Genomic DNA, 19,289 nt, shown 5'->3' with positions numbered 1-19,289 from the left:
AATGATCACTCAATCAGAATTACTCCGTTTGCCAATTTCAGACTGCGTGACAAAGACTCAAGTCCAACTCCATTGACAGGGAAGCGGAGGTCCTTCAGACAAGACGGTATTGCCATTCTTTGCCGGCAGACATAACACAAGAAGCAGCTTGTCCTTCGAGCCGGACTTGAACCAGCAACCTAAGGATGCCAGCTTGAACCACTACAGTCCTCCGCTCTTCCAACTGAGCTATCGAAGGTCTTGTTGTTTTGGTGCGAATGAGTACAGCCAAGCGTTTGACAGCGTCTTCACTGTGTACTGCTTTCCTTTCCTGAGACGCCGGATCCAGAATCTCTTCGAAGCCGTCCGGAAGTCCTTCTCCATGGCTTCTCCAAACTCCTCCCATGTCAGAGTTTTTGGCTCAGCGAATGCCAAAGCCTGTCGGTTCCTGTCAGCTGAAGTCCCATGAGCCAAAAAGGCCCAATAGAACTCCTTCAGCTTGACGGCATCCCTCACCAATGGTATCCACCAACGGGTTCTAGGATTACCGCCACGACAGGCCCTGACCACCTTAGGGCCACTGCCGCCTCGACAATGGAGGCACAGAACATCCCTGCCTCCCTCTGGATCTTGCAGGTCACTGGGAAGATATTCGGCTCGAAGGACCATTTGGTCCCGAACATGAAACTTTTGATCTGAGTGTCCCGGATTCAAGTCCCTGTTCAGGTGACCAGGTCTGAGGTCCTCTTGCAAACGCCTCCTTTGCCCTCAAAATACAAGGACAACAGGACAACACCTTGGCACTTCATGGAAACTACATGAGGAGCCGGGCTTTTAACTGGAAAGACTTGCGGCCCCGCACTGTCAGAAGTGGGATTTGAACCCACGCCTCATTAGAGACTGCAACCTGAATGCAGCGCCTTCGACCGCTCGGCCATCCTGACCCTCCAGGTCTCGCTCCGTCTGTTCCCTGAGAAACTAGGTCAGCTGTGGAATTGATCAAACATCAGGATGGCCACATCAATAAAAACAGAACAAAAAATGATATCGAGAGCAGCAAAAGGCCTGATTAGCTCAGTTGGTAGAGCATGAGACTCTTAATCTCATGGTCGTGGGTTAGAGCCCCATATTGGGCGATTCAGCACTTTTATTGATACATCTGAAAGATATCTTTCCTGTTGAAAACTGTTCAACATGAAGAAAACATTTCATTCCAAATACACAAAAACAAGGCTTTTGACCAAAGGCCTGGGGGCTCACTTCGTAGGGCATCAGACTTTAAATCTGAGTGTCAAGAGTTCAAGTCCCTTCAGAGAACAAGCACATGTCCTTGTTCCTATTTGTCACCTTAACTTTTTTTTGTAAAAGAAGGACTTGAATGGCCATGTTTCCACCCAGTTTCGAACTGGGGACCTTTTGCGTGTTAGGCAAACGTGATAACCACTACACTATGGAAACCTGAAGGAAGGGGCTTTTAAGGGGACTGAGCTCAATTTTATTCCACACATTAAAAATGTTACAAAAACAGGATTTTATTTTTCATTTAAAGAATACAGCCAGAGTCCGCCCGTTCCTCTCTCGGGCAAATAGAGAGATGCTGATGCATGCTTTTATTTCCAGTCGTATTGACTATTGCAATGCCCTGCTTTCTGGTCTTCCTAAAAGAAACATCACAAGTCTACAACTTTTACATAACAACTTTTGCTGCACGTGTGCTGACGAGGACCAGAAGGCAGGCACATATTACACCGCTTCTAAAATCACTGCATTGGCTCCCTGTATGTTTCAGGATCCATTTGAAGGTTCTCTTAATGGTTTTTAAATGCCTTGGGGGTTGTGGGCCTTCTTATTTTTTCTGAATTTCTTTTACGTTATGAACCCTCGCGGTCCATCAGGTCCTCCAACACCGACCTGTTATGTATTCCCAGCCCATCAGAATCAGAATCAGAATCAGAATCAGAAAAGGTTTATTGCCAAGTATGATCAAACACATACTAGGAATTTTTTTTGGTGTAGTAGGTGCATACACATCTATTAAAAAAGAATGAGGATACAAAATATGAAATACAAAATATGAAAATACAAAATATACAGAATAACAGTATAAATATATGTACACAGTCTGTTTTTGTTTGTTATTCCGGAAGTGCAGTCTGATTGTCTTTCCTAAGAGTCCAAACTGAGCGTTAATGTAACGTATACAATGAAAGTGTCAAAGTGGCAGGATGAGGCAGAGGTGGGGTGTGAAGAGTGTCAGGTGGGGTTCCGGGCCTTGTTGATGAGGCTGACAGCAGACGGGAAGAAACTGTTCTTGTGGCGTGAGGTTTTGGTCCTGATGGACCGCAGCCTCCTGCCAGAGGGGAGCGTCTCGAAGAGTCTATGTCCGGGGTGAGAGGGATCGGCCACAATCCTTTCTGCACGCCTCAGGGTCCTGGAGGCGTACAGATCCTGGAGGGACGGGAGATTGCAGCCAATCACCTTCTCTGCAGACCGAATGACACGCTGCAGCCTGCCTTTGTCCTTAGCAGTGGCAGCAGCGTACCAGATGGTGATGGAGTAGGTGAGGATGGACTCAATGATGGAGGTGTAGAAGTGCACCATCATTGTCTTTGGCAGGCTGAATTTCTTCAGCTGCCGTAGGAAGTACATCCTCTGCTGAGCCTTCTTGATGAGGGAGCTGATGTTCGGCTCCCACTTGAGGTCCTGGGAGATGATGGTACCCAGGAAGCGGGAGGACTCCACAATGTCAATTGTGGAGTCACAGAGGGTGATGGGGACAGGAGAGGCTGATTTCTTCCTGTTGTCCACAACCATCTCCACTGTTTTTAGGGCGTTGAGCTCCAGGTTGTTCAGGTTGCACCAAGTCGCCAGATGGTCAACCTCCCACCTGTAGGCGGACTCGTCACCGTCAGAGATGAGTCCGATGAGGGTGGTGTTGTCCGCAAACTTCAGGAGCTTGACAGACTGGTGACTGGAGGTACAACCGTTCGTGTACAGGGAGAAGAGCAGAGGAGAAAGAACGCAGCCCTGGGGGGATCCGGTGCTGATGGTTCTTGTATCGGAGAAGTGTTTCCCCAGCTTCACACACTGTTTCCTGTCAGACAGGAAGTCTGTAATCCACCTGCAGGTGGAGTCAGGCACGCTCAGCTGGGAGAGCTTCTCCTGGAGCAGAGATGGGAGGATGGTGTTGAATGCAGAGCTGAAGTCCACGAACAGGATCCTAGCGTAGGTTCCTGCGGAGTCCAGGTGCTGGAGGATGTAGTGGAGGGCCAAGTTGACTGCATCGTCTACAGACCTGTTGGCTCTGTAGGCAAACTGCAGGGGGTCTAGGAGAGGGTCGGTGATGACTTTGAGGTGAGAGAGCACAAGGCGCTCAAAGGACTTCATGACCACGGAGGTCAGGGCGACGGGTCTGAAGTCATTAAGTTCTGTGGTCCTTGGCTTTTTGGGAACAGGGATGATGGTTGCGGTCTTGAAGCAGGCAGGCACGTGGCATGTCTCCAGTGAGGTGTTGAAAATCTCTGTGAACACTGGAGACAGCTGGTCAGCGCAGTGCTTCAAGGCGGACGGAGACACAGAGTCCGGTCCAGCTGCTTTCCGGGGGTTCTGTCTCCTGAAGAGTTTGTTTACGTCTCTCTCGTGGATGGAAAGAGTCGTCACTGAGGTGGGTGAGGAGGGGGAAGGGAGGGCCATTAAGGCAGGTCTTGGTGGAGATGGCTGGAGCTGGAGCTGTTGGAAGGTGTCGAGGGGGATGGTTGCTGGACTGTCCGTTTGTCTTTCAAAGCGGCAGTAGAACTCGTTCAGGTCGTTGGCTAGGCGTCGATCGTTGATGGAGTGGGGGGCTTTAGGCTTGTAGTTGGTGATCTGCCTGAGCCCTTACCAGACAGACGCAGAGTCGTTAGCTGAGAATTGGTGTTGGAGCTTCTCAGAGTACAGTCGTTTAGCCTCTTTCACCGCCTTGCTAAACTTGTACTTCGACTCTTTGTATTTGTTTATGTCCCCACTCCTGAAGGTCTCCTCCTTCGCCAACCTTAAATGTTTGAGTTTGGCTGTGAACCAGGGTTTGTCGTTGTTGTAACTCACCCTGGTGCGTGATGGAACGCAGCAGTCCTCACAGAAGCTGATGTAGGACGTCACAGCCTCTGTGTACTCATCCAGACTGTTGGTAGCAGTCCTGAACACATCCCAGTCAGTGGAGTCCAAACACGCCTGGAGATCCTCCACAGCCTCACTGGTCCACTTCCTTGATGTCCTCACTACAGGTTTGCAGAGCTTTAGTTTCTGCCTGTACGCAGGAATCAGGTGGACCATGATGTGGTCAGAGAGTCCCAGAGCAGCACGGGGGACGGCGTGATAAGCATCCCTGACTGTAGTGTAACAATGATCCAGAATATTCTCCTCTCTGGTCGGGCATTTGATAAACTGTTTGTATTTAGGGAGTTCGTGGGTGAGGTTGCCTTTGTTAAAGTCACCAAGGACAATAACTAAGAAGTCCGGGTAGGTCCGCTCCACACACAGTATCTGGTCGGCGAGCATGCGCTGTGCGTCCTGCACGTTGGCCTGCGGCGGGATGTAGACGCCAACCAGAATGAATGAAGCGAACTCACGGGGTGAATAAAAAGGCTTGCAGTTAATGGTGAAAGATTCCAGGTCAGGAGAACAGTGCTGCTGGATCACTGTCACATCGTTGCACCAACCACTGTTGATATAGAAACAGATTCCTCCACCTTTGGTTTTGCCAGAAAGTTCCGTGTCTCTGTCCGCGCGATGGAGTTGGAAGCCAGCCAGCTCCAGCGCAGAGTCCGGTATTAATCCACAGAGCCACGTCTCAATAAAGCACAAAACCGCAGATGAAGAGAAGTCCCTGTTTTTTCCCAACAGCAGTTGTAGTTCATCTAGTTTGTTGGGAAGTGAACGCACGTTAGAGAGAAATATCCCGGGTAGCGACGTGCGTAATCCCCGCTGACGAAGGCGCACGAGCGCGCCGGCCCGTTTTCCTCTCCTCCGGCGTTTCGCTGCGTGTGCAAGGGTGAGCGCACCTTTGACCAATATATCCAAAATTTCCGCTGTTGGAAGCAGGAATTTAGGAAATAAATCCTCTGGTGTTGCTCCCCTGATGTTCATGAGCTCTTCCCTGGTGAAAGAGCTCCCGGTACCGGCGCAAAAAACAGTTTTATAACATAAAACAAAGCAAAACAATGCGCACCAACACACCGAGGCAGCCGTCCGCGGCGCCATCTTGGGTAGATCAGTCATCCGGGAAATATGGATTGTGTGTCCAAACTGGGGATGGATGCTCGTGTACACACCTTCAGACATCAAGCACATATCCTTGTTCCCATTTGTCATCTTGATTTTTTTGTAAAAGGAGGTCTTGAAAGGCCATGTTTCCACCCAGTTTCGAACTGGGGACCTTTTGCGTGTGAGGCAAACGTGATAACCACTACACTATGGAAACCTGAAGGATGGGGCTTTTAAGGGGACTGGTGAAGTCACAAAGCAGTTGCCAAACAATGAAACACGACGATGTGTCCAAAGTGGGGGCAGATTGACAATTGTCCAAATGGACAAAGATTTCTCCTTTGTAGGGAAAATTGTTCCAGAAATAATGGGCTTTTCTTCAACAAAACAAGACATCACAATCGCGGCTTGAAAGAAACACCTTAGCCACCCTCGGGGTCACTTTGATATCTCGGTGGACTCAACTTGTGCCCTTGGAGTCAATGGTTTGTAACCTCCTCTAACATTGTCTGGATGGCTGGATGTCTGGCCTTTTGAAGAATGAAGTTAAGGTCCTTTCAGCCAGCCAATAAGCCTTTTCAAATTATTTGCCAAGTCACAACATAAACAGGGATTGTTCTGAAAACCGGTCTTGAACCAGGGACCTTTAGAACTTCAGTCTAACGTTCTCCTAAGTGAGTTTTTCAGCTTCTCAGGTGGTGTTCTGCTTTTTCAGTCGTGGGTAAAAGTGGGGGCAGGGTGAAGCTGTGTCTGTGCCACGTATGTTGCTGTGTACCTGGTCCAGTGTGTTCTCAACTTGGGTTGGAATGTCCCCATGCCGGTAACGGGTGGGGAATACAGTCCGTTGATGAGGATAAGAGCTACAGAAAATAGGAAGGATTTCACTGGTTGAAGTCTCCAGCTACCATAAAAACGGTCATGGGCCACAAGCCTGTTCTGAATTCCGCTTTGGCCAATCGACACTACATCAAGTCAGCAGCAGTCCTTGTTAGTATAGTGGCCAGTATCTCCGCCTGTCACATGGAAGATTACGCGGTTCGATTCCCAGACGGGGAGTTCCTGTTTTGTGTGTCACGTTGAACCTTGAGCAGGGTTGCGGTTGCAACAACCAGTCCGGGAGAACAAGACCTCTATTCATCTTCTTCTCCAAGTGCTCAGCTGTGTTGTACAATCTGACAGTCCTTTGCTACCAAATCATTCCAGTCGTGGATAATGGACCTGACAAGGAAAATGCCAGCTGTGGGATTTCAACCAGTGGCTCCTGAGCGAAAGGAGCCTTAATCTGGTGCTTCAGACACTCATCCGCACAACCCAAAACGGTGCCCTGATCAGGAAAAAACTGTGACCTTGTGAGGTTCGCTGACAACGGAGGACACTGAAATGGAGCCGCACAAAGGAGGGTACCTGCACTGTTTACGTGTCCGTCGACCAGGTAGACCGGGATTCGATTGGCGGACTTGGAATTGTTTTTATGTGCAGTGACAGCAGTTCACAGACAGCGCTGAAAGATGACCCGAACCGTTCGACCGAGGACCAAGACAAATCCTATCTCCAGTCAAAACCTAACCAAATGTCAGTTCCCTGACCGGGAATCGAACAACGGCCGCGGTGGTGAGAGCACCAAGTCCCAGCCACTAGACAACCAGGGACTGCATCATGTCTGCACTCTGAAAGGCAGAGACTGTGTCGCTTTGACGTACTCCAGCAAAGGAACCAAAATAGTTCTGAGACTGGACCTTCTCTGCCAACACTGCATCAGCAGGGGAATTAGCTCAAATGGTAGAGCGCTCGCTTAGCATGTGAGAGGTAGCGAGATCAACGCCCGCATTCTCCATAAACTCCTTTGTTTTTTTGATGAAATGTTCCCAAGTAGCGAATACTAATCCGGGCCCCAATCCCGATATCTAGGCCAAATACAGCCATAGGTATCACCCTAAACTGGATTCAGAGTCCAGAGTGCTAACCATTACACCATGGAACCCTTTGTTTTGGATGTGACTGGCACCTTCTGGCGTAACAATGGAGGCTTTGCAAACCAGGACAACAACTTTGCTCTCTGATGAACGCAAAGTATTTTCGGGTACAATCCAGGGGTCTTGTGCTCTCATGGAAATGGCTGTTCTTTTCCAACAGGGGTTGAGATGAAACGTATTCACATAGACACTCAAATGATCGCTCAATCAGAATTACTCCGTTTGCCAATTTCAGACTGCGTGACAAAGACTCAAGTCCAACTCCATTGACAGGGAAGCGGAGGTCCTTCAGACAAGACGGTATTGCCATTCTTTGCCGGCAGACATAACACAAGAAGCAGCTTGTCCTTCGAGCCGGACTTGAACCGGCGACCTAAGGATGCCAGCTTGAACCACTACAGTCCTCCGCTCTTCCAACTGAGCTATCGAAGGTCTTGTTGGTTTGGTGCGAATGAGTACAGCCAAGCGTTTGACAGCGTCTTCACTGTGTACTGCTTTCCTTTCCTGAGACGCCCGATCCAGAATCTCTTCGAAGCCGTCCGGAAGTCCTTCTCCATGGCTTCTCGAAACTCCTCCCATGTCAGAGTTTTTGGCTCAGCGAATGCCAAAGCCGCGGACCGCTTGGCCTGTCGGTTCCTGTCAGCTGAAGTCCCATGAGCCAAAAAGGCCCAATAGAACTCCTTCAGCTTGAAGGCATCCCTCACCAATGGTATCCACCAACGGGTTCTAGGATTACCGCCACGATAGGCCCTGACCACCTTAGGGCCACTGCCGCCTCGACAATGGAGGCACAGAACATCCCTGCCTCCCTCTGGATCTTGCAGGTCACTGGGAAGATATTCGGCTCGAAGGACCATTTGGTCCCGAACATGAAACTTTTGATCTGAGTGTCCCGGATTCAAGTCCCTGTTCAGGTGACCAGGTCTGAGGTCCTCTTGCAAACGCCTCCTTTTGCCCTCAAAATACAAGGACAACAGGACAATACCTTGGTACTTTATGGAAACTACATGAGGAGCCCGGCTTTTAACTGGAACTGGAAAGACTTGCGGCCTCGAACTGTCAGAAGTGGGATTTCATTAGAGACTGCAACCTGAATGCAGCGCCTTCGACCGCTCGGCCATCCTGACCCTCCAGGTCTCGCTCCTTCTGTTCCCTGAGAAACTAGGTCAGCTGTGGAATTGATCAAACACCAGGATGGCCACATCAATAAAAACAGAACAAAAAATGATATCTAAAGCAGCAAAAGGCCTGATTAGCTCAGTCGGTAGAGCATGAGACTCTTAATCTCATGGTCGTGGGTTCGAGCCCCATATTGGGCGATTCAGCACTTTTATTGATACATCTGAAAGATATCTTTCCTGTTGAAAACTGTTCAACATGCAGAAAACATTTCATTCCAAATACACAAAAACAAGTCTTTTGACCAAAGGCCTGGGGGCTCACTTCGTAGGGCATCAGACTTTAAATCTGAGTGTCAAGAGTTCAAGTCCCTTCAGAGAACAAGCACATGTCCTTGTTCCTATTTGTCACCTTAACTTTTATTTGTAAAAGAAGGACTTGAATGGCCATGGTTCCACCCAGTTTCGAACAGGGGACCTTTTGCGTGTTTGGCAAATGTGATAACCACTACACTATGGAAACCTGAAGGATGGGACGTTTCAGGGGACTGAGCTCAATTTTATTCCACACATTAAAAATGTTACAAAAACAGGATTTTATTTTTCATTTAAAGAATACAGCCAGAGTCCGCCCGTTCCTCTCTCGGGCAAATAGAGAGATGCTGATGCATGCTTTTATTTCCAGTCGTATTGACTATTGCCATGCCCTGCTTTCTGGTCTTCCTAAAAGAAACATCACAAGTCTACAACTTTTACAGAACAACTTTTGCTGCACGTGTGCTGACGAGGACCAGAAGGCAGGCGCATATTACACCGCTTCTAAAATCACTGCATTGGCTCCCTGTATGTTTCAGGATCCATTTGAAGGTTCTCTTAATGGTTTTTAAATGCCTTGGGGGTTGTGGGCCTTCTTATTTTTTCTGAATTTCTTTTACGTTATGAACCCTCGCGGCCCATCAGGTCCTCCAACACCGACCTGTTATGTATTCCCAGCCCATCAGTCATCCTGGAAATATGGATTGTGTGTCCAAACTGGGGATGGATGCTGTGTACACACCTTCAGACATCAAGCACATATCCTTGTTCCCATTTGTCATCTTGATTTTTTTGTAAAAGGAGGTCTTGAAAGGCCATGTTTCCACCCAGTTTCGAACTGGGGACCTTTTGCGTGTGAGGCAAACGTGATAACCACTACACTATGGAAACCTGAAGGATGGGGCTTTTAAGGGGACTGGTGAAGTCACAAAGCAGTTGCCAAACAATGAAACACGACGATGTGTCCAAAGTGGGGGCAGATTGACAATTGTCCAAATGGATAAAGATTTCTCTTTTGTAGGGAAAATTGTTCCAGAAATAATGGGCTTTCCTTCAACAAAACAAGACATCACAATCGCGGCTTGAAAGAAACACCTTAGTAGAGCATCAGACTTTTAATCTGAGGGTCCAGGGTTCAAGTCCCTGTACAGGCGGGTGAAGGGAGAACTATTTTGGTTCCTTTGGTGGAGTACGTCAATTCCGTCTGGCAGTGGTAGGGAGTGGAAGAATACTGGCTCACACTAGAGATTTTCAAGGACCAGACAACGCCACCCTGGGAATTTCACCCAGAGAGTCAATTTCTTTTTTTTCTTTTCCCTCTTAAGGCATACACAGGTTCATTATACTCATGAGGCTGGAGACATGGTTCACATTATAAAAAAATAATAGATTTTATTAACAAATTTTAACATCTTTTTAAAATACCACACACACAAGAAGGGGAAGAGGGAAACCTAATCAGGTGCTGAGGCTTACCAGGTGGACAATGGGCTAGTGAAGGGGGGAGGGATCTACCCAAAAAGCACCCAGTCACACGTGGCACACACAGGGATGTGCAAAGAAAACCAAATCCCAGAGGAGCACTGCACACAGAAGGAGGGGATCCCGCCACCCAGACCACCACCGATCCTCAGCAACTGAAAAGGGAATAAAACAATTAGTTGGGTCAAAAACAAAATAATAAAGCAATTAAACAAAAATAACAAAATGATACTAACTAAATTGAAGGTTGATCCACTAAACACACAAATTAAACAAGCAAAACAACATATGATAAACAAAAGGAGGAACTACTCAAGGAAAACCCACCCAATTCCCAAAATCAAATAAAGCAACTAGGCTAGAAAATATAACTAAGTCAAAATAATCCTAAAACAAAAAGGTAAACCTATAGAAATAATGTAAACAAAAGCAAAAGAAAAACCTATGCAATTGTAACTAAACAAAAAGGGATCTACAACCCCACCACTAAAACACACACAATAGAAGCGGAACTCTAAAATAATAAGAAGAATTGCACGTAGTGTCTGTCTGTCAGGAGAGGCCGAGCGGCCTGGCAAGTCAGTCACAGTCCCGCCCGCGGGCTGATCACAGCAGGCAGAGCAGTCCAGAGCGCAGACAGAGGCTACCAGCGCTAAGCTCCCAGCTAGGTGAAGCCACAAGACCGAGCAGTAGCAGAACAGGCCAGTAGCAAGCCGTAGCACAGCAGCGGGAGAGCAGTCAGTCAAGGCAAGCAGCGACAGCGCAGACGAAGCAGCGGAAGCAACCACAGAGACAGAACAGCGGAGACAAAGAGCGGAGACAAAGAGCGGAGACAAAGCAGCGGCGACAAAGCAGCGGCGACAAAGCAGCGGCGACAAAGCAGCGGCGTTCTCAGACGGCTGGCGATGACATCACATGCGGCGGCAGTGTTAGCTGGCATTCAGGCAGATTACACCTATCGCAGATGTTAAAATTAATGATATGGCCGACAATGATGCGGTTACGACCTATGTTAATAACTCTACATACCTTCTAAGCAGACACAGGCGTGAGAGGAGCGAGGGAGGGACTAAACCCAGGCGGCTACGGGCGTCTCACCTATGACCACACTAGCATTAGCAAGCTACGAACATGCACAGCAACGGAGAGAGAGATAACACTCACCACAATAGGACGCCGAAAGACACGTATGCCCTAGCAGCACACCGATCACTCTGTCTCAGTCGAACACTTGACCCGGAAGTACACAGACGGAAGTGCAACGGAAGAAGCAGTGAGAGGAGCGCTGCTTAAATACTCTCCACCTACACAATGATTGGCCAGCAGTGAGGTCTGTTTAACGGTACACGCTGCATAGGGAGATATGGATATACTCCTATGCTGCTACATTCAGCATGCTGTATGCTGCTACAAGATTGTTGAAGGGATTGTCCTGTTGCCCTTGTATTTTGTGGGCAAAAAGGAGGCGTTTGCAAGTGGACCTCAGACCCTATCACTGGTCACCTGAACAGGGACTTGAATCCCGGACACTCAGATCAAAAGTCTAATGTTCAGGTGACTGGCTCAAACTTTGTCTTGTCTGACCACTCTTTTGTCCAGAAGATATTTGGCTAAAGTGGTCTCTTTTTCTTAAACCTGCAAATGTCCAAATGCACAAGGCTCTTTGTAGGGAGCCTTGACACAGAGTTTGCCAATTGGGAACCACACAAGTGCTGTGCAAGAGAGGAGCGCAAACATGAATAAACAGTGACACTGATGCATCCAGAGAACGTCCCTGGGTGGGCTCGAACCACCAGCCTCCCGGTTAACAGCCGAGCGCGCTGACCGATTGCGCCACAGAGACTCACAACCTGCTAACTTCTGTTCAGTTGAAGCCATACTAACGCATGCCCTTTGTTTTGGATGTGACTCGCACCTTCTGGTGTAACCATCGAGGCATTGCAAACCAGGACACCAGCTTCTTTGATGAACGCAAAGTATTTTTGGGTACAATCCAGGGGTCTTGTGCTCTCACGGAAATGGCTCTGTCCTTTTTCAACATGAGTTGAGATGAAATGTATTAAAATAGACAGACTGCATTGGTCACTCAATCATAATTTCTCAGTTTGCCAATTTCAGACTGCATGACAAAGAATCAAGTCAAACTCCATCGACAGGATGGACAGGGGACAACAAAGCAGGGAAGATAAGGGATAGGGAGGAGAGGGGAAAGATGCGACCGCCTTTGTTGAGAGCCAGAGAAGAAGCTCTCCTCTCTGCAAGGTCAAGTACAATATGCCAGAAGATTTGACCTTGTGAGTTGTCCGCATTCATACAAAGGCCTGGATAGCTCGGTTGGTAGAGCATCAGACTTTTAATCTGAGGGTCCAGGGTTCAAGTCCCTGTTCAGGCGGGTGAAGGGAGGCCCCTTCCCTGAAATGTTAAACCTACTTCCTTTATCCTCCTTCTGTGGTCAAGTACAGTATGCCAGAAGATTTCTGCTCCTTCATCCTCAACACCGAGAAGGCCAAGGAGATGACCGTGCACACAAGGAATGACTTGTTTAAGCAAACCTTTTCGACCTAGCACCTTTGCGATCTTCCAGGACTGTGGATAAACGCCATTGTCAATAATTAAATTGAAGATATGGCATATCGGCTCCTGAATCAACTTTGCTGCCGCCCTCAGTAACCTACCATCCAAATTATCAATACCACATGGCTTATCGCTTTTAATAGAATGCAACAGTTTTCCTACCTCATCTACACTTATCCTCTTAAATTGAAAACTACACAGTTTATCCTACATAATATTGTTCTTTATAATAGAATCTGACAGTCTACCATCAACATCTACCATCTGATCTCTAATCAAATTTATTTTATTAATAAAAATATATTGGTGCTCCCAGTCAGGTAACTGACATTTGGACAGGTTTTGAGTGGAGATGGGATTTGTCTTGGTCCTCGGTCGAACGGTTAGGGTCATTCATAAGCGCTATCTGCCAACTGCTGTCATTCTGAAGCGACTGACGACAGAAATACGAATAAAACCCGTCAATAAATGATAGACTTGAGTTTCTGGCAAGTACTACACAACAAGATAAGGTGCTCAACTGGAGAAGGGAGTTCAGACTGGGTTTAGGGTTAGACCAATACTGTATTTGGCATAGAAATTGGGGCTCAGATTAGTGTTTGGTACTTGGGAACAATAAATCAAGGACTGGGTTTCTTCACTATTACATGACAAGAGACTAGTCGAGAGAACGTAGCCAGGATTAGGTTTGGGGTATTTGTCTGATGCTGAGGGACAGATCCTGGACTCATTTCCGATCCCAACATCTCTTCTACAAAAAAAGCATATGACTTCTTGGAGAATGTGGGCATCGATCCCGCTCCCTCTCGCATGCAAAGCGAGCGCTCTACCATTTGAGCTAATTCCCCTGCCATCACAGCGTTGACAGAGAAGGTTCAGTCTCATAACTATTTTGGTTCCTTTGCCGGAGTACGTCAATTCCGCAGCTGACCGAGTTTCTCGGGGAACACAAGGAGCGAGAGGTTCAGTCATCACTGGGAACTTTGGAAGTGTAGTCACCTTAAGTCAGGTCTGCTTTGGTGAACTTCAGAGGCATCATGACCAGTCTGCATCAAAACATTATCTGAAATCATGTGGCAGGTTTCTGGCATTGATTCTTAATTCAGTTGCCATCCCTGATAGATGGTAATGGTAATCATGCCCGCGTGGCAGGCGAGTCTCTTTGCTTGTCTGACGTCTGTGTCGCATCCTGATTGGCTGGCAGCAAATGTCAACAACACGCGCGCGGCCCCCGCTTGGCAAGTGAGAATTCTACCACTGAACCACCAATGCCACGTGGGGACACACTGTAAGAGAAAAATAATCAACTGTCAAGTGGATGAGCCTCTGCAAAGTGGCGCTGAATGACAACACATCACAATGTCATACTCTTTGGATTCAAGCACCTTCTGGCGTAATGGGATCCACAACAATCATGTCAGCTGTGGATGCAACGTCAATTCGTTCTTGAAGGGCAAGTGACAAAAAGAAGTACATGGTTCAGAAATCAGCTGCCAAAGTTCCACTGACCAAGCACCCAGGCACTGCTGGGATTTGAACCCAGGATCTCCTGTTTACTAGACAGGCACTTTGACCAGCTTAGCCACAGTGCCAGCAGTGCATCTGGCACCAACACAAAAACAGTTCGCCAATGGGGAAAAATGTTCATACAAGGGAGGGAGTCCAAAGTCCAACACATGTGTGAATTGAGAGTCCCTGGGTGGGCTCGAACCACCAACCTCTCAGTTAACAGCCAAACGTGCTGACCAATTGCACGACAGAGACTACAACAGCATGACTGCAGTAAGGTTTCACTAAGCGCTGTCCACCTTAACTCTCGGGTGGTCCGGTCTGTTACGTTTCAGGTGTCATTCTGAATACTGTCCTTTCGCAGGAAAAGAGCATTTGTACTTTTTCAACATGAGCTCTAAAGAAAGGTATAAGCTGAGATATACTGCATTGGCCGGGAATCGGACCCGGGCCTCCCGCTTGGCAAGCGAGAATTCTACCACTGAACCACCAATGCCACGTTGGGAAACACTGTCGGAGAACAAATTAAATTGTCGAGTGGATGTGCCTCTGCAAAGTGGCGCTGAATGACAAAACATCACAACACACGCACGGGATGCCAGGGGAGGCCGAGTACTAACAGAGCTGAGCGAGAGGGCATAAGAAAAAAATTAGTGACCTTGTGGTGGTTACCCACCACAGCACCAAGGATATGGTGCACGTCTGATGCGTAATGCATGCCAGGTGATGTTCATCTAGCGAGCAGACATTCTTGTGGGGGACAAGCTCAACAGTAGGAATGTTAAGAGAACTGACCAGTCCGCTATCAATGAAGTTCTCGTCCGCTCCAGAGTCAATTAATGCTGTGGTAGGAGAAGCTTCCCCCGCCCAGGATATCGTTCGTACCTTCCACCTGAAGTCGGCCCACCAAAGCGGATGACGCAGCCGGTGTGGTTGGAGCGGGCAGTGCCAGCAGCTGGGGAATATCCCTGGTGGAGGAAGAGCGTTGGCGTGCTGGGCGAACTGGACAGCGGGGAATTGTGTGTAGGACTCCCACAGTACAGGCACAGCCACTGGCGTAGCCGGTGACTCCTCTCCGCTGACGAAAGGCGACTGGCTCCCAGTTGGATGGGGACGACACTCCTGACGTCGTCAGACGGCGCTCCGCCGCTGGAGCAGGGAGGGAGGAGTGGTGCCGGAAGAGCCCCGGGAGGTGGGATTTGGAGCCGACGTGTGGGTCGGAGCGGCGCCGCACGATACGCGTTTCGTAGCGCCTTGTCATTCCAGCAGCTCTCCGCCGCTATCCCGGTTAGCTCAGTTGGTCAGTGTGTGGTGCTAATAACGCCAAGGTCATGGGTTCAGCCCCCCGTACTGGCCACTCTTCTTTATGTGCTCCAGGAACAACAAAACGGTGACAACCCACTGGCCCCCATATCCAACATCACACCACCCACCCACCTGTGAAACACCCTCGACAAGGCCGCTGAAAACAGCATGTCAAAAGCAGAGTGGCAACAAACCTCTCGGCCACCGAGACAGCAAGAAGCAGATCAATGGGGACAGTGGACCCCATTATCCTCTACCCACAATTTAGACCACCAGTGTAGCGATTGCGGACTGTGAAAGGCCAACACCCCGGCCCTCATAACCAACAGTACTCCACCACAAGGTAAACAGCATGGCGGCAACAAATGCCCAACCGAAGCGTCACAGACAGGATTCGAACCTGTGCGGGGAAACCCCATTGGATTTCAAGTCCAACGCCTTAACCTCTCGGCCACCGTGACTGCTTGGAAAAGACCAATGGGGGATTGTTGAAGGGATTGTCCTGTTGCCCTTGTATTTTGTGGGCAAAAAGGAGGCGTTTGCAAGTGGACCTCAGACCCTATCACTGGTCACCTGAACAGGGACTTGAATCCCGGACACTCAGATCAAAAGTCTAATGTTCAGGTGACTGGCTCAAACTTTGTCTTGTCTGACCACTCTTTTGTCCAGAAGATATTTGGCTGAAGTGGTCTCTTTTTCTTAAACCTGCAAATGTCCAAATGCACAAGGCTCTTTGTAGGGAGCCTTGACACAGAGTTTGCCAATTGGGAACCACACAAGTGCTGTGGTCTTGGTCTGGTCTGTGGTCACGTTTCAGGTGTCATTCTGAATACTGTCCTTTCGCAGGAAAAGAGCCTTTGTACTTTTTCAAAAGACCAATGGGGGATTGTTGAAGGGATTGTCCTGTTGCCCTTGTATTTTGTGGGCAAAAAGGAGGCGTTTGCAAGTGGACCTCAGACCCTATCACTAATCACCTGAACAGGGACTTGAATCCCGGACACTCAGATCAAAAGTCTAATGTTCAGGTGACTGGCTCAAACTTTGTCTTGTCTGACCACTCTTTTGTCCAGAAGATATTTGGCTAAAGTGGTCTCTTTTTCTTAAACCTGCAAATGTCCAAATACACAACGCTCTTTGTAGGGAGCCTTGACACAGAGTTTGCCAATTGGGAACCACACAAGTGCTGTGCAAGAGAGGAGCGCAAACATGAATAAACAGTGACACTGATGCATCCAGAGAACGTCCCTGGGTGGGCTCGAACCACCAGCCTCCCGGTTAACAGCCGAGCGCGCTGACCGATTGCGCCACAGAGACTCACACCCTGCCGACTTCTGTTCGCTTGTTCAGTTTAAGCCATACTAACGCATGCTGTGCTTCCAGCATGCCCTTTGTTTTGGATGTGACTCGCACCTTCTGGTGTAACAATCGAGGCATTGCAAAGCAGGACACCAGCTTTACTCTTTGATGAACGCAAAGTATTTTTGGGTACAATCCAGGGGTCTTGTGCTCTCACGGAAATGGCTCTGTCCTTTTTCAACATGAGTTGAGATGAAATGTATTAAAATAGACAGACTGCATTGGTCACTCAATCATAATTTCTCAGTTTGCCAATTTCAGACTGCATGACAAAGAATCAAGTCAAACTCCATCGACAGGATGGACAGGGGACAACAAAGCAGGGAAGATAAGGGATAGGGAGGAGAGGGGAAAGATGCGACCGCCTTTGTTGAGAGCCAGAGAAGAAGCTCTCCTCTCTGCAAGGTCAAGTACAGTATGCCAGAAGATTTGACCTTGTGAGTTGTCCGCGTTCAACAAAGGCCTGGATAGCTCAGTTGGTAGAGCGTCAGACTTTTTATCTGAGGGTCCAGGGTTCAAGTCCCTGTTCAGGCGGGTGAAGGGAGGCCCCTTCCCTGAAATGTTAAATGTTCCCTTTATCCTCCTTCTGTGGTCAAGTACAGTATGCCAGAAGATTTCTGCTCCTTCTTCCTCAACACCGAGATGACCGTGCACGCAAGGAATAACTTGTTTAAGTAAACCTTTTCGACCTAGCACCTTTGCGATCTTCCAGGACTGTGGATAAACGCCATTGTCAATAACTAAATTGAAGATATGGCATATCGGCTCCTGAATCAACTTTGCTGCCGCCCTCAGTAACCTACCATCCAAATTATCAATACCACATGGCTTATCACTTTTAATGGAATGCAACAGTTTTCCTACCTCATCTACACTTATCCTCTTAAATTGAAAACTACACAGTTTATCCTACATAATATTGTTCTTTATAATAGAATCTGACAGTCTACCATCAACATCTAACATCTGATCTCTAATCCAATTTTTTTTATTAATAAAAAGATATTGGTGCTCCCAGTCAGGTAACTGACATTTGGACAGGTTTTGAGTGGAGATGGGATTTGTCTTGGTCCTCGGTCGAACGGTTAGGGTCATTCATAAGCGCTATCTGCCAACTGCTGTCATTCTGAAGCGACTGACGACAGAAATACGAATAAAACCCGTCAATAAATGATAGACTTGAGTTTCTGGTAAGTACTACACAACAAGTTAAGGTGCTCAACTGGAGAAGGGAGTTAGGACTGGGTTTAGGGTTAGACCAATACTGTATTTGGCATAGAAATTGGGGCTCAGATTAGTGTTTGGTACTTGGGAACAATAAATCAAGGACTGGGTTTCTTCACTATTACATGACAAGAGACCAGTCGAGAGAACGTAGCCAGGATTAGGTTTGGGGTATTTGTCTGATGCTGAGGGACAGATCCTGGACTCATTTTCGATCCCAACATCTCTTCTACAAAAAAAGCATATGACTTCTTGGAGAATGTGGGCATCGATCCCGCTCCCTCTCGCATGCAAAGCGAGCGCTCTACCATTTGAGCTAATTCCCCTGCCATCACAGCGTTGACAGAGAAGGTTCAGTCTCATAACTATTTTGGTTCCTTTGCTGGAGTACGTCAATTCCGCAGCTGACCGAGTTTCTCGGGGAACACAAGGAGCGAGAGGTTCAGTCATCACTGGGAACTTTGGAAGTGTAGTCACCTTAAGTCAGGTCTGCTTTGGTGAACTTCAGAGGCATCATGACCAGTCTGCATCAAAACATTATCTGAAATCATGTGGCAGGTTTCTGGCATTGATTCTTAATTCAGTTGCCATCCCTGATCGATGGTAATGGTAATGGTAATCATGCCCGCGTGGCAGGCGAGTCTCTTTGCCTGTCTGACGTCTGTGTCGCATCCTGATTGGCTGGCAGCAAATGTCAACAACACGCGCGCGGCCCCCGCTTGGCAAGTGAGAATTTTACCACTGAACCACCAATGCCACGTGGGGACACACTGTAAGAGAAAAATAATCAACTGTCAAGTGGATGAGCCTCTGCAAAGTGGCGCTGAATGACAACACATCACAATGTCATACTCTTTGGATTCAAGCACCTTCTGGCGTAATGGGATCCACAACAATCATGTCAGCTGTGGATGCAACGTCAATTCGTTCTTGAAGGGCAAGTGACAAAAAGAAGTACATGGTTCAGAAATCAGCTGCCAAAGTTTCACTGACCAAGCACCCAGGCACTGCTGGGATTTGAACCCAGGATCTCCTGTTTACTAGACAGGCACTTTGACCAGCTTAGCCACAGTGCCAGCAGTGCATCTGGCACCAACACAAAAACAGTTCGCCAATGGGGAAAAATGTTCATACAAGGGAGGGAGTCCAAAGTCCAACACATGTGTGAATTGAGAGTCCCTGGGTGGGCTCGAACCACCAACCTCTCAGTTAA

At 48.1% G+C, this 19,289-nt stretch overlaps 1 long non-coding RNA gene and 17 other non-coding genes across 18 annotated transcripts; 4 read left to right on the top strand and 14 right to left on the bottom strand.

Annotated features, from left to right (window-relative positions):
• Positions 1–151: 151 nt before the first annotated feature.
• On the bottom strand, positions 152–238 carry trnay-gua (transfer RNA tyrosine (anticodon GUA)). Its single transcript is given in 2 exon segments — positions 152–187; positions 202–238. It is a non-coding gene; the product is annotated as a tRNA-Tyr (tRNA).
• Positions 239–841: 603 nt separating this feature from the next.
• On the bottom strand, positions 842–923 carry trnal-cag (transfer RNA leucine (anticodon CAG)). Its single transcript has one exon. It is a non-coding gene; the product is annotated as a tRNA-Leu (tRNA).
• Positions 924–1,042: 119 nt separating this feature from the next.
• On the top strand, positions 1,043–1,115 carry trnak-cuu (transfer RNA lysine (anticodon CUU)). The gene has a single exon. It is a non-coding gene; the product is annotated as a tRNA-Lys (tRNA).
• A 249-nt stretch (positions 1,116–1,364) lies between these two features.
• trnav-aac (transfer RNA valine (anticodon AAC)) lies at positions 1,365–1,437 on the bottom strand. The gene has a single exon. It is a non-coding gene; the product is annotated as a tRNA-Val (tRNA).
• A 3,927-nt stretch (positions 1,438–5,364) lies between these two features.
• Positions 5,365–5,437, bottom strand: trnav-cac (transfer RNA valine (anticodon CAC)). Its single transcript has one exon. It is a non-coding gene; the product is annotated as a tRNA-Val (tRNA).
• A 2,101-nt stretch (positions 5,438–7,538) lies between these two features.
• Positions 7,539–7,625, bottom strand: trnay-gua (transfer RNA tyrosine (anticodon GUA)). Its single transcript is given in 2 exon segments — positions 7,539–7,574; positions 7,589–7,625. It is a non-coding gene; the product is annotated as a tRNA-Tyr (tRNA).
• An 814-nt stretch (positions 7,626–8,439) lies between these two features.
• trnak-cuu (transfer RNA lysine (anticodon CUU)) lies at positions 8,440–8,512 on the top strand. Its single transcript has one exon. It is a non-coding gene; the product is annotated as a tRNA-Lys (tRNA).
• Positions 8,513–9,444: 932 nt separating this feature from the next.
• trnav-cac (transfer RNA valine (anticodon CAC)) lies at positions 9,445–9,517 on the bottom strand. Its single transcript has one exon. It is a non-coding gene; the product is annotated as a tRNA-Val (tRNA).
• Positions 9,518–10,057: 540 nt separating this feature from the next.
• On the bottom strand, positions 10,058–12,104 carry LOC131138501 (uncharacterized). The gene is made up of 3 exons (XR_009132096.1): positions 11,273–12,104; positions 11,138–11,206; positions 10,058–11,063 (listed from the first exon to the last, which is right to left on the bottom strand). It is a non-coding gene; the product is annotated as an uncharacterized LOC131138501 (long non-coding RNA).
• On the bottom strand, positions 11,878–11,951 carry trnan-guu (transfer RNA asparagine (anticodon GUU)). The gene has a single exon. It is a non-coding gene; the product is annotated as a tRNA-Asn (tRNA).
• A 323-nt stretch (positions 12,105–12,427) lies between the features above and the next one.
• trnak-uuu (transfer RNA lysine (anticodon UUU)) lies at positions 12,428–12,500 on the top strand. The gene has a single exon. It is a non-coding gene; the product is annotated as a tRNA-Lys (tRNA).
• Positions 12,501–14,200: 1,700 nt separating this feature from the next.
• On the bottom strand, positions 14,201–14,274 carry trnat-agu (transfer RNA threonine (anticodon AGU)). Its single transcript has one exon. It is a non-coding gene; the product is annotated as a tRNA-Thr (tRNA).
• A 98-nt stretch (positions 14,275–14,372) lies between these two features.
• Positions 14,373–14,446, bottom strand: trnan-guu (transfer RNA asparagine (anticodon GUU)). The gene has a single exon. It is a non-coding gene; the product is annotated as a tRNA-Asn (tRNA).
• Positions 14,447–14,616: 170 nt separating this feature from the next.
• Positions 14,617–14,687, bottom strand: trnag-gcc (transfer RNA glycine (anticodon GCC)). The gene has a single exon. It is a non-coding gene; the product is annotated as a tRNA-Gly (tRNA).
• A 1,188-nt stretch (positions 14,688–15,875) lies between these two features.
• On the bottom strand, positions 15,876–15,957 carry trnas-uga (transfer RNA serine (anticodon UGA)). Its single transcript has one exon. It is a non-coding gene; the product is annotated as a tRNA-Ser (tRNA).
• Positions 15,958–16,736: 779 nt separating this feature from the next.
• Positions 16,737–16,810, bottom strand: trnan-guu (transfer RNA asparagine (anticodon GUU)). The gene has a single exon. It is a non-coding gene; the product is annotated as a tRNA-Asn (tRNA).
• A 503-nt stretch (positions 16,811–17,313) lies between these two features.
• On the top strand, positions 17,314–17,386 carry trnak-uuu (transfer RNA lysine (anticodon UUU)). The gene has a single exon. It is a non-coding gene; the product is annotated as a tRNA-Lys (tRNA).
• A 1,692-nt stretch (positions 17,387–19,078) lies between these two features.
• trnat-agu (transfer RNA threonine (anticodon AGU)) lies at positions 19,079–19,152 on the bottom strand. The gene has a single exon. It is a non-coding gene; the product is annotated as a tRNA-Thr (tRNA).
• Between the last annotated feature and the right edge of the window lie 137 nt (positions 19,153–19,289).

The sequence above is a fragment of the Doryrhamphus excisus genome, chromosome 11, assembly GCF_030265055.1.
Source record: "Doryrhamphus excisus isolate RoL2022-K1 chromosome 11, RoL_Dexc_1.0, whole genome shotgun sequence".
Classification (NCBI taxonomy): Eukaryota; Metazoa; Chordata; class Actinopteri; order Syngnathiformes; family Syngnathidae; genus Doryrhamphus; species Doryrhamphus excisus.
The sequence above is the reverse complement of the archived record's forward strand: the minus strand, read 5'-3'. Positions and strand labels throughout refer to the sequence as shown.